The 10,579-nt window shown below is 40.2% G+C and overlaps 1 protein-coding gene across 2 annotated transcripts in view; it reads left to right on the top strand.

Annotated features, from left to right (window-relative positions):
* Nucleotides 1–2,243: 2,243 nt before the first annotated feature.
* The window catches only part of rnf152 (ring finger protein 152), a 45,975-nt gene continuing 37,639 nt past the window's right edge, over nucleotides 2,244–10,579 (top strand). Inside the window, exons 1-2 of one of the 2 annotated variants that reach the window (XM_084033377.1) lie at nucleotides 2,261–2,361; nucleotides 6,178–6,219. The gene's annotated coding sequence lies outside the window, so the exon portion shown is untranslated. Of the gene's footprint in view, nucleotides 2,362–6,177; nucleotides 6,220–10,579 lie in introns of both variants that reach the window. The other variant, XM_084033378.1, reaches the window with a different exon arrangement.

Below are 10,579 nucleotides of genomic sequence, written 5' to 3'. Positions count from 1 at the left end.
TCAGTCTGATGGTGGTGAAATATTTTTTAGGGCAAATTAGAGCTCCTTCACCAACCGAAGACGGTCCTTTAATGCTCTCAGAGGAATGGCAAGAGCGAAAATTGACTTTGTCGTCATTATATGGGGTATTTTTCTTCTACTTTGAGGCATAAAGCAATATTCTAGTGTCTTATATTAAATAGCATTATATTATATTATATTTTATTTAGAGGGCTTCATGTTTCAAGGCTAAAATGGTATGAAGCTTTTGTCTATGGTTGAGTGATAATCGGTCCAAATAAGGCAAATCCGTCCTAATGTGACTTTTCACGGAAGAAACACGTTTCTTTAGAGAGCAAGCCACACACTGCAAGAAATATCAACCGGAAAAGGTAATTCAAGCTAAAATTCAGATTTTCTTAACATTTATTATTCTTTTGAGTAAGTTTGAGTTTCTGCACTGAGTTTGAATTTGAATGTAGTTTGAATATTTTTTAATAATGCATTGCTTTCTGTATACTGGATACTGCATTGTCAGACTAGAGGAGTTAAAGTCAAGTCAGTCAAAATCATATCATAGTATACTTTTACATTCTTCTTGGCAAATCTGTTGCAGCTGCAGATGTAAATGGGGCACTCTACCTCCTAACATCAGTGAGTTAGTTCATAACGATCTCCATGGATTATTTGATGATAGCTACACTGTGTTAACATGTGAATGCTTTCTAATTGTTCCACTGATGATTATTAATTTAGGTGTACATTTAATGGCCTCTTAATACATCACAATGACACAAGCCTCCTTGTGTAGATTTGCTTAATAAAAACATGGAGGAAGTAAAAGCAGACCTCTCTGAACTTTGGGCTTGATGTGCAGGTGTCCTCATGGAAAAGACTAAAATATGTATGCTTGACATGTTCTTTTATTCATTAAAAACATGAAATGTCTTTAAAATATACTGTAATTGCTCTTAAACTCAACTGAAGTTCATCTTGTGTTCCTGAAAAAAGAAAACACTCTCTCTCTTTTCTTATATTGGCGTATAAAAAGGAGATAGTTAGGGTCTTATTTGTGGGGGGCTATTAATAGAGTTTGCCCTTTGCCCCCCAAGAAGGGCAGGGGGAAGGCAACACGTTTTCATATAAAGATGTCGTTAGGGTCACAGTAGATCTAACCAGAGGGGCATTTGGTTTGACCAGAGAAAAACATGGGCAACCGGAGGAGCAATTTAGCCACAAGAAAGGGGATTTGACCAACCAGCAACAGTTTGAACAGAGGACCTCACGACCAATCGGAGGGGCAACGGGGTCACCATGATGTTGTAGCCCTGCTCGATGTGTAAAGTGTGCTTATTGATTGAGCAGAGAGGCACTTAAACCAATTAAATTGTAACGACAAATAAAGGAATAAAAACTCATCTCGCACATGATCTATTTAATTATCATTAGCAATATGATTATTCTACTTGTTTTGTAGACTTGTTTTGTCTTATGTGGTTGCAATTTACTTCTTCTATTTTACTACATTTCTATTACTTTTATTGCTATTGCATTTTGCACTGGTGTTTGTAATTCTCTATACACTTTATATTTATGACTATGTTTATTGTTTCTCTATGCTTATATTGTTATTGTATTGTTCATGTTTTGCCCCTTCTGGAAAAGGAATTTCCTTCGGGATTAATAAAGTTCTAGCTTATCTTATCTTAAGAAAGAAGTGACCAGATCATTTTGTGAAACAAGAAAGGTAGATAAGGTGACCAAAGGGCCATTAAGGGCCATTTAGGTCCGCTAACTATCAAATGAAGCAAAAATTACAAAAACAATATGAAAAAGTGACCATCAAGGCACTTGGGTTAAACAGCTGGGGCATTTAGGGACAAGTGCGACTGTATGAACTGTGTCAGAGACAACAAAACCACATCAGGGTGGACATTTTTTGCAGCGCAGTCACCAAACCAGCGGAGCGCAGCGGTGCAGCAGGACTCGACCACACTCCCCCCCCCCCTAGCTTGCGGTGGTGACACGGTTCTTTATCCCCATCGTGTCACCTTAAGCCTGTAACGTGTGTGTACATTATGATCATGCTTATTTATTTTTTACAGTGAGAAGGCGTATCCGCTCCCAGAGAGAGAGGCCGAGCCAGCGCAGCGGGAGTGGGAGGGCTTTTCTGTGTTTTTGAAAGCTCGGAAGAAAACAGCGAGCAGCCACGCCGCCCGCCCACCGAGCGGGGCGAAGCGCGCGCGCGTCAACGATTTCGCAACCGCGGCTGCTGCTCCGATCAAATCCACGGAGGAGCGGAGGAGAGCAGACACCCAACAGACAGGCGAGACAGGCAGGGGGAGGACTGCTGCTGTTATCCCGCACGGGAGCCAACAAAAGGTGAGCGCCACATTGCTTCCCCCCCCCCCTCCCGTCTTTTAAAAATGACCATTTATTGCATGGAGTCTGGCTGACGGAGCGTTCAGGAAAGTTATTTCCTACGCGAGGATTTTTTTGTTTGTTTGTTGTTGCTTTGTTTGGCCGCGTAAGGTTTGGAGCTGCGTCCCCCTGGTTGGGCTTTTGTCTGCACACTTCTGCATGTGCATTGTGTCCAGTCAGTCGTGCGACACCGAACGCGCGATTGCAGCATTTATTTATGATTTTAGCATTAAGGATGGATTTTTTGGGAGTCTGCAATTTGATTGTTTTTTTAAATGATCGTGAAATATGTTTTTTTTTTTTATATTCCCATCAGTTTCTTGGTCCACAGTTATTAATAGATGTTGTTATGTTCTAATGTCATTTTCACCCATTGTTACACTGATTGGTTTAAAAGCAAACTTTTAGATTTACCTTACTTCTGCATTCTTATAAAATGATTTTATTTAGAGGATTTGGCCCCCTCCTTCCATCATTATCTGTTTTTTTAGTCTAAAAGTTGTGTTTATCAAGAGCATGTTTTCTGTGAGCCACCTCCTGTAGTGGGAAGTGTGAGACGATAATGAAATTGTAAGTGGCTTGTTTCCTCTCTCTCTCTCCAGTGTGTTTTCAGGTCCAGAATCAGAATTGATAAGTGCTCCAGCTTAACCACAAGCTGAACATGTTCTGCATGAAGAAAGACATTGTTGTCAGTTTTTTTTAAATGCTAAATTGGGTCAGATGAGGAGGATTTCCAGCAATCTCAATGTATTCTTCTTTTCTCATTACATTTGTGTCTTCTTCTTCCTCCATGAATATAAAAAACCCTGTAATCCTCCCTTTTTTACATTTTTAAAACGCTTGATTTGCTGCTGCTGGACTTCATCCAGCATTTAGGATGTGTCAACTCCCTTAATTCTCGGCTAACTTAATTGCCTGCAGGATTACTGCGTTAGAATGAGAGTTTGTGTCAGTTTGATTTCTTGTTCTTCACACACTCAACCTTCACTGCTTTGTGAGTCTCTCTCTCTCTCTGTGTGTGTGTGTGTGTCTGTAAAACCACTTCCTGCCCGTGCTTGGCTTGTTTATATGCATTGCGTGTGTGCTTACAGCTGTATGGATGAGCACAACTGTTACTTGAATACCTTTAGATGATATTTGACATTTGTGTGTGTTGATTAGCAATTAAAAGATTGTAATCATAGTTGGATTAACCTTTTGGGGGGGGGGGGGGGGGGCTCTGTCTAACTAGCTATTAGATAACTTCTAAACAGAAATCAATTTAAGGATAGCAACATATAACCACAAGATAAAGAAATGCAGGTCTTAAAACTGCATTTTAACGCCATTTTGACTCTTTCTGTGTTTGTATTTTCTGGGCTTTGGTTTGGAAATCTTTTTTTAATGAAAATCTGAGGGCATTGATTTTGAAGAGCATCGACATGGGCATTATCAGGCATCGAGATGCTGCTGTAGGATCAAGGGTTTTTGTAGCTTTACTGAAAAGAGTAAGTCAGGATTTCACAGTATATGATGCATCAATTTTGAGCATTGTTTTCAAAAAATATGTAATGCTCTCCATGGATAGTCAGTCTGGGGTGATCATGCACTTGGTCGTGTGTGTGTGTGTATCCTGTCTGTCCTCATCTCACATACTACTATACCCATCTGTCTAATATTTTTTGTGACGTCTCATTGTCTTATTTTACTGGCTGTTTTATTCCATTATTGACTGCTGACTGCTCACTCCTCTTAACTGGTCATAACAAGTGATCAACAAATATAATATATATTATATAATATAAAATATATATGTGGTGATTGGCTAAGCTACAAAGAAGCCTCGCTAGCAGCTCAAAAACTGAATTTCACAGAAACGTTTGGTCCCATTTGGAATTGGAGCATTTGCAGATTAATTCCATCCCCTATAGTTTTGGGTAAAACAAATCACAATACCAGTAGCAATACCAGTACCTTTTAAGATACCAATTAAGTACTTCATTCAATACCCATGATGATGTGAATGGAAGCTGTGTGTCCCACTAAAGGTAGGCACTATATGACATGAATAAATCCCTGTTTTTGTTGTCTTTCCTGCTATGTTGCCTGTAAGGGTGCCGGGAGGGACAATTGAGTGATATCCAGCTCTTCTTTGGGGATAGATGATAAGGCGACACACCTGGCGGGGATCTGAACTCTGTGCACTTTTGCGCTGTAACTGTCTGAAAAGAGAGTACGAAAATTGCTCGAATCAAAATGTAATCTAGTTTGAAACATTCGCATCATTGCTGTCAGCATGTGTACGGCGTTAACAGTGAGTGTGTTGGTGACTCATGATGAGTCAACATAGTGACAGGAAGTACAAACATGTTGCAGGTACGAGGAGAAGGATGCAGGAGGTCAAATGGCTCGGTCTGTGTTTTCCATTCAGGCAGAATGTTGTTCTTCCATCTCCATCTTATATTTTATGGATCAAACTATTGCAGGGAGGTTTACATTCCTGCCTCCATGTTTTTGCTGTGTTAAAGTTCACATTCACAGTGGCCAAGTAGATCTTCTAAACAACAGTCCATTGAATTCATAAGTTGCTTGTTTATTGGACAGAGTTGTGGTAACCTGTCAACGGGCCAGGTTAGAGAATTTGGCAGCAAGAGTCTGGCCCTCAAAACAAATCCGAGCACACTCTGTGCTTTTAAGCGAAACGTGATGGATTTCACTGGAGGTATTAGTGTGTTTATACAGTTTGAGATTAAGAACACACAAAGAAGAAGCTGGATATCACTCATAAAACCTGTTGTCTGTTATCGCTCCTAATTCTTGGACTGCCATTTTTATAGTTGAAATGGCATCTCTCTCAACTGGGAAAATAAACAATCTATTAATTCTATTAAACCTTCTCGCTGATTTGCACTTGTTAATTTAAAAGCTGCTGAGGCATTTCGCGGAAACATTGCGCTCTTTGTTTTAAAGAAAAACGTAGAACATGAGAAAGAGCAAAGGTACAGCACTGCAAGGAAAATAGTTATCTCAGTTAATTTGCTCAAGTTGTTGGAACAAGATAAGGAACTAGACTTATGTGGAATTACAAAGCACTTTATCTGTATGAGGAGAAAACACAGGTGTGGTCATACGTCTGCAGAATGTACACTCCAATGACAAATGCAACAATCCAATAGTTCAATATGGTACATGCCATTTTAAATATGTATAAATGTGGTAGGATGGAAGCCAATGCTCTCATAACTGTCTGCATGAATGAGATAAGATGCATTCTATGGCCAGAAGTATGTGGACGTGGTTACAATATTTTGCTTTCACTTTTCTTTGTGTTTGTGTTACAATATTTCAGTGAATTAGTGCACAAAGCCAGCTCCAGAAATAAATGGTTTTACCTGGTTTGGTGTGGAGGAAGAGACCTGACCTCACCCTCATCCAACACCTTTAGGATGAACTTGAACTCTGACTGTGAGCCAGACCTCACTGATGCTCTTGTGTCTGAATGGGAGCAAATCCCGGCAATCTGGAACTGCAAATAGGTTTTAGGGATAAGACGGTATATAACACGTGGCAACCAACTCAACATGAAAGTAACTCTGATTTAAAGACATTTGCACACTGTAGATTCTTTTGTTTTATCACCTTTTTCAAATGAACGTTGAGCAAACCCTACAGGAAAAGTTAAGAAACAAACGTTTTTTATATTGCAGTGACTGAAGTGAGGCAGGTGTTTGGCTACTAAATCTCTGTCACCTTATATCACCTATACTTAACCAATATTTACTCTGCTTCATTCAACAGCATGCCTGATACCTTGTGTGAGCAGTCAGAGAGGGAATGAAGGTAAACGTTGCTTTGAGTTTCTGAGGCAAACAAGTTCACAGCTTTGAATTTCTTCCGAAGAGCTTAACTGGTCCTGGCATCTTATTTCAGCCTCTTTCTCTTACTTTGGAGGGCTGTGAGATATTTGAAATGTGATGCTGGGAGTTTGGCAAATGAAAAGGTTGCAGCTTTATCCGGCGTCAAATTGAAACGGGCAACTTATTTAGTTTGGTCCCTTGCAGAATTTGGATCATTCTTGGTTGATTTTCATGCTTTTCAAATACGTTGAATGTTTAGATATTTTGTGTGTACCTCCCGCAAAATTGTCAAGTTTACAGTCATGCTAGCGGCTAAGTTAAATGCTAATACCGGCATGCTAACATGCTGGCATTCAGCAGGTATAATGTTCACCGTTTTATTTGATCGTGTTAGCATGCTAACATTTGCTAACTGGCACTAAACACAATGTAGGCTACATTTGAGGATGGTGATAAGGTTTAGCTTTGCATGTATTGAATACATACAGTTCTTTGAAGGATATGTTTTCCCAGCAATAAAAAATAGAGATGACCTGTTTGTCTTAAATGCATTTAAGGCTCATATCCTTTTGGAAACCCTCTAGATATGTGAAGAAAACGCACAGTCGGGTTAATGAGACTTGATCCAAGGCTTTTGAACCCTTCTTCAATACAACTATTCTGCTCTGCCAGCAGCTATAGCCTATGATATGGAGAATGTGATAGACTGGAGCACAGCTGGGTTAAACGGCTTTACACTCAAAAATTGTGATTGAAAGCCGTGCTGTTCTGCAGTGCTAGCAGCCTCTGGCCCAGTCAGTGCATTACCTAAATAAATATGACAAGATGTTCATTAACTAGATCAATGATTTCATGTTAGCCTCAGATTGAATGTGTCGAGCTGATGTTGATGTCGGCTGATGGAGGATTCACTGCCTGCAGGATTAGACGACGTTTTCCCATCAACAGATTTTTCTTTTTTGCCCTCCTGTTCGTTGTTTCTGTAACCTCTCCAAGGACCTTCGGTCCAGCTCTGCGCCCCCTCCATACATCATTTCCCACTTTATTCTACTTTCCATTTTCCAAAACTGCTACTCGGCTGTCTCCTCCATTAATTTCTCCTCTCCCAAGACAGTTGGCAGGTCCGCTTCCACCTTTCCCTCTGCTTCATTTGCATCTTGGCTCCACACGGCTGCCCAAGTGTTTTCTGGGAGTCAGGTGGCTAATTTGTTCCCATCTGTTGGGAGAAGGCGGCCTTTTACGGGATCTTGGGTAATTTGTGTCAGAAGTTTTATCATATAGATTTAGTCTTCTCCTCCACACGCTGTTGTCTTTTTGTTTTCTTGTTAGAGCAGGTGAGCTCTGGGTTGTAGCTTTGATATCTTTTTAGGTTGTTTTTCAATGCAGGACAAAGAGTTTGCTGCACTTTTGGAATACTGTTTCACACAAAGTACAATTGTTCTGCCAGTTGTGAAGTTTTCTGAGGCAAGAGGAGCGACAGAAATGTAGCAGTCTTTTTGTGTTTTGCTGCCATTTTATTCATAGCATCAGCATCTCCTCTACATCTTTTCACTGCTGCTGTGATCAAATATCATGCACTTCCTGCACTGCTAGGTTTTTACTTCTCAATCGATTATTTGCAGCGTCGGTCGCCTTCTGTGTAAAGATGAAGTTCAGAGGAGGAAGTGGCCAGGTCGAGCATGTCCCCAGAAAACCAAAAACAGGAAGTAACAAGTGGCACTTAGACACTTGTTTCAGGCGGACATGAAAAGGACAGTTTCTTCACGTCTCTGCTACCTTTTAGAAAACAAATGATTGAACTCAGCGGAGACCGTTGGCTGTCGTCCACACTGCACTTACCTGCACCTATTTCACTTTCTGTATCAACAGAGAATATTGTGTTTGGTCTCTGAGGGCTCAGTTCAGTTTGCACAACACAAACTAAATACAATGTGTTGATCGGTTTTATTGTTTTTTACTGCATTTTCATGCATTGAAAATTAAATATCCAGACCAAATACTTGGACACCTTTTCTCTTTCCTCCCTTGGAAACACAAAATATAAGTGCATTTGCTACAGATTGATCGTCAGGTTAGTTTGTTCACAATGTAGCATTATCAGGGAAGAAATAGGGTGCATGAGTGTTTAACCACAGGTGTGTTGTACGAGTTTGCACATGTGTATTAGCAATCAGGCAGGAAGATTAGATTAAATTCAACTTCATTGTCATCGTTCACATGGACAACCAAATGCAGTTCAGTGTCTAACCGGAAGTGCAATAAATGGGTTGGGTAGGGCATGACAGCTGTTTTTGTTGTTGTTGTTGTTGTGTAGCATGAATGAGCTGATAAATGATATAACGTGATATCAGATCGGTGCATAAACGTAGGTGCATGTACTCCAGCATTTGCATCAGAGGCGTACTGGTGTTGGAACAACTCAAGTGTTTGTACCTTAAGAGCTCCATTTTAATATCTCTGGCCCAAATGCCTTTTGCGATGTTTGAAATCAATGAGCATGACAGCTTAAAGTACTTTTTTTTTTTATTGTAACCTGATCAGCAGCAGAACACACATTTGTGTCAAAAAATACTAACTACTTTTGAAAATTGCTTTGATTGCTGAGATGAAAGACTATGAGTCTCATTATCATGCTGTACATTGAGTGTGCCGATGATGGCGAGCTCTCCACCGTGGCCTTCTCCATCCCTCCTCCTCGTCTCTCTGTGCATTTTAATTCATAATGTTGTGTCACATGATCCCCTCCTGAGAGAGTCGTCGGTGATGAATCAATTTCACCCCTTTTTTTGAGAGCTTCCTGACAATTGACGAGGCGGTGTCAACGTTGACCTTCTCTAATGAGGTAAGGCCTTCATATCTGCCAGCGGGGATTCCTCTTTCGGCAGGAGGAGAGGGCTGATGGGCAAACAGAAATCCAGCGCCGCATTGCTAAATTGAATTTGCCATAAATAAAAAAACAAAACAAACGGGAGTGAAGACGAATAGATGAGAAGCGGATGAGGTTTAAAGTGGCAATTGAGGGAAGATGATGGAGGTAACTGGCGATGTTAGACCTCCAAGGTTATCCCACAAACTGAGACGCTCTCAGATAATTGCACACACCGGGAGACGTGATATTTAACGCTCTTATAGTGTTTTTGATTTTGATTTTCTGCAGCAGGCCTGTGAGCTGATACCGCGCGCCGTGTTTCTCTGACACTCCATTTGTTTAGCCGCTCTATCTAAAATGAGGCTTGCGTGCATACAAACAGGCATATTGATACACCTGCTGACTTGTCCATCTATCCTTACTCATGCTATTTAACGTTTTTTTTTTTTTTTTGGGAGGAAGAGCCATGAACCTGTGGCATTTGGCTCTGCTTGCTTCTTCTCTCGCCCAGGATTCCTGAAAAGGATCCAATTTGAATCAATCACCGTCCGCCCGTTGTTCCCGTTGTTTTGTGGGTGTCTCCTCAGATGATAGATGCCGTTATTTCCGTTCAGGATGGATTGTAAACGGTGACGAATGGTGAAGGCTAATGCATCCTCTGTTGTCAGAGGAAAATCATTTACCTCGCTTTCACAATCCATTAAGTCAATGAGGAGAAGAAAAGTTGGATCTGCAGAGGTGGTTTCCCTCTGTACATGACGCTATCTGCTGGCACTGTACTTTACATGTGCATTTTTGGGCATTAATTTGATGTTTCAAAAGGCCAAATCTCTTTATTTATTTTGTCTTGCAGCCATGTTGCAGTTTAGCCAGCCATCACTCTCTGGTGGAGTTAAAAGTGATTTCAGCGGTGTAACGCTCCTCCAGTAGCCGTACTGGATGTAGGTAGATGGTTTTGGATAGAAGGGACATTTGACTTCTCGTAGGGACCAAAGCACAGGGGGAGCTAATAATATGGACAGGGCTGCAACTCACACATATTTGTTAATCTGTGCATTTAAAAAAAAAAATCCCAATATTTTTTGTGAATACACTTTAATCTAACAATTATTTTATCGCTAAATATATATTTTTTTGTTAAGGTTATGAAATGCTACAAAAAGGTGACAAGCTTGTTTTGTCCGATCAAAAGTCTAAAACCCGAAAATATTTCATAAAACACATGACGAGGAAAAGCGGAAAGTAAAACCAGAGTATGTTTGACATCTCTGCTTTAAATATAAGATAAAATAATATAAGCTATAATATAAATTAAAAATAACACAATAATAATAATAACAATAATAATAACAATTTAAAAAATATTCAGTCGTTCCACCTGTGGTTTTCCTGCTTTGACATGTCAAAACGTCTTCTTCTTCTGATCCAATTTCTTCCTTTAGTGCATTAGAACACTTATTGAAATAGTTAGATG

The sequence above is a fragment of the Eutrigla gurnardus genome (assembly GCF_963514095.1).
Source record: "Eutrigla gurnardus genome assembly, chromosome: 18".
Lineage (NCBI taxonomy): Eukaryota > Metazoa > Chordata > Actinopteri > Perciformes > Triglidae > Eutrigla > Eutrigla gurnardus.
Note: the sequence above shows the minus strand (reverse complement) of the source record. Positions and strands in the feature narration are given on the sequence as shown.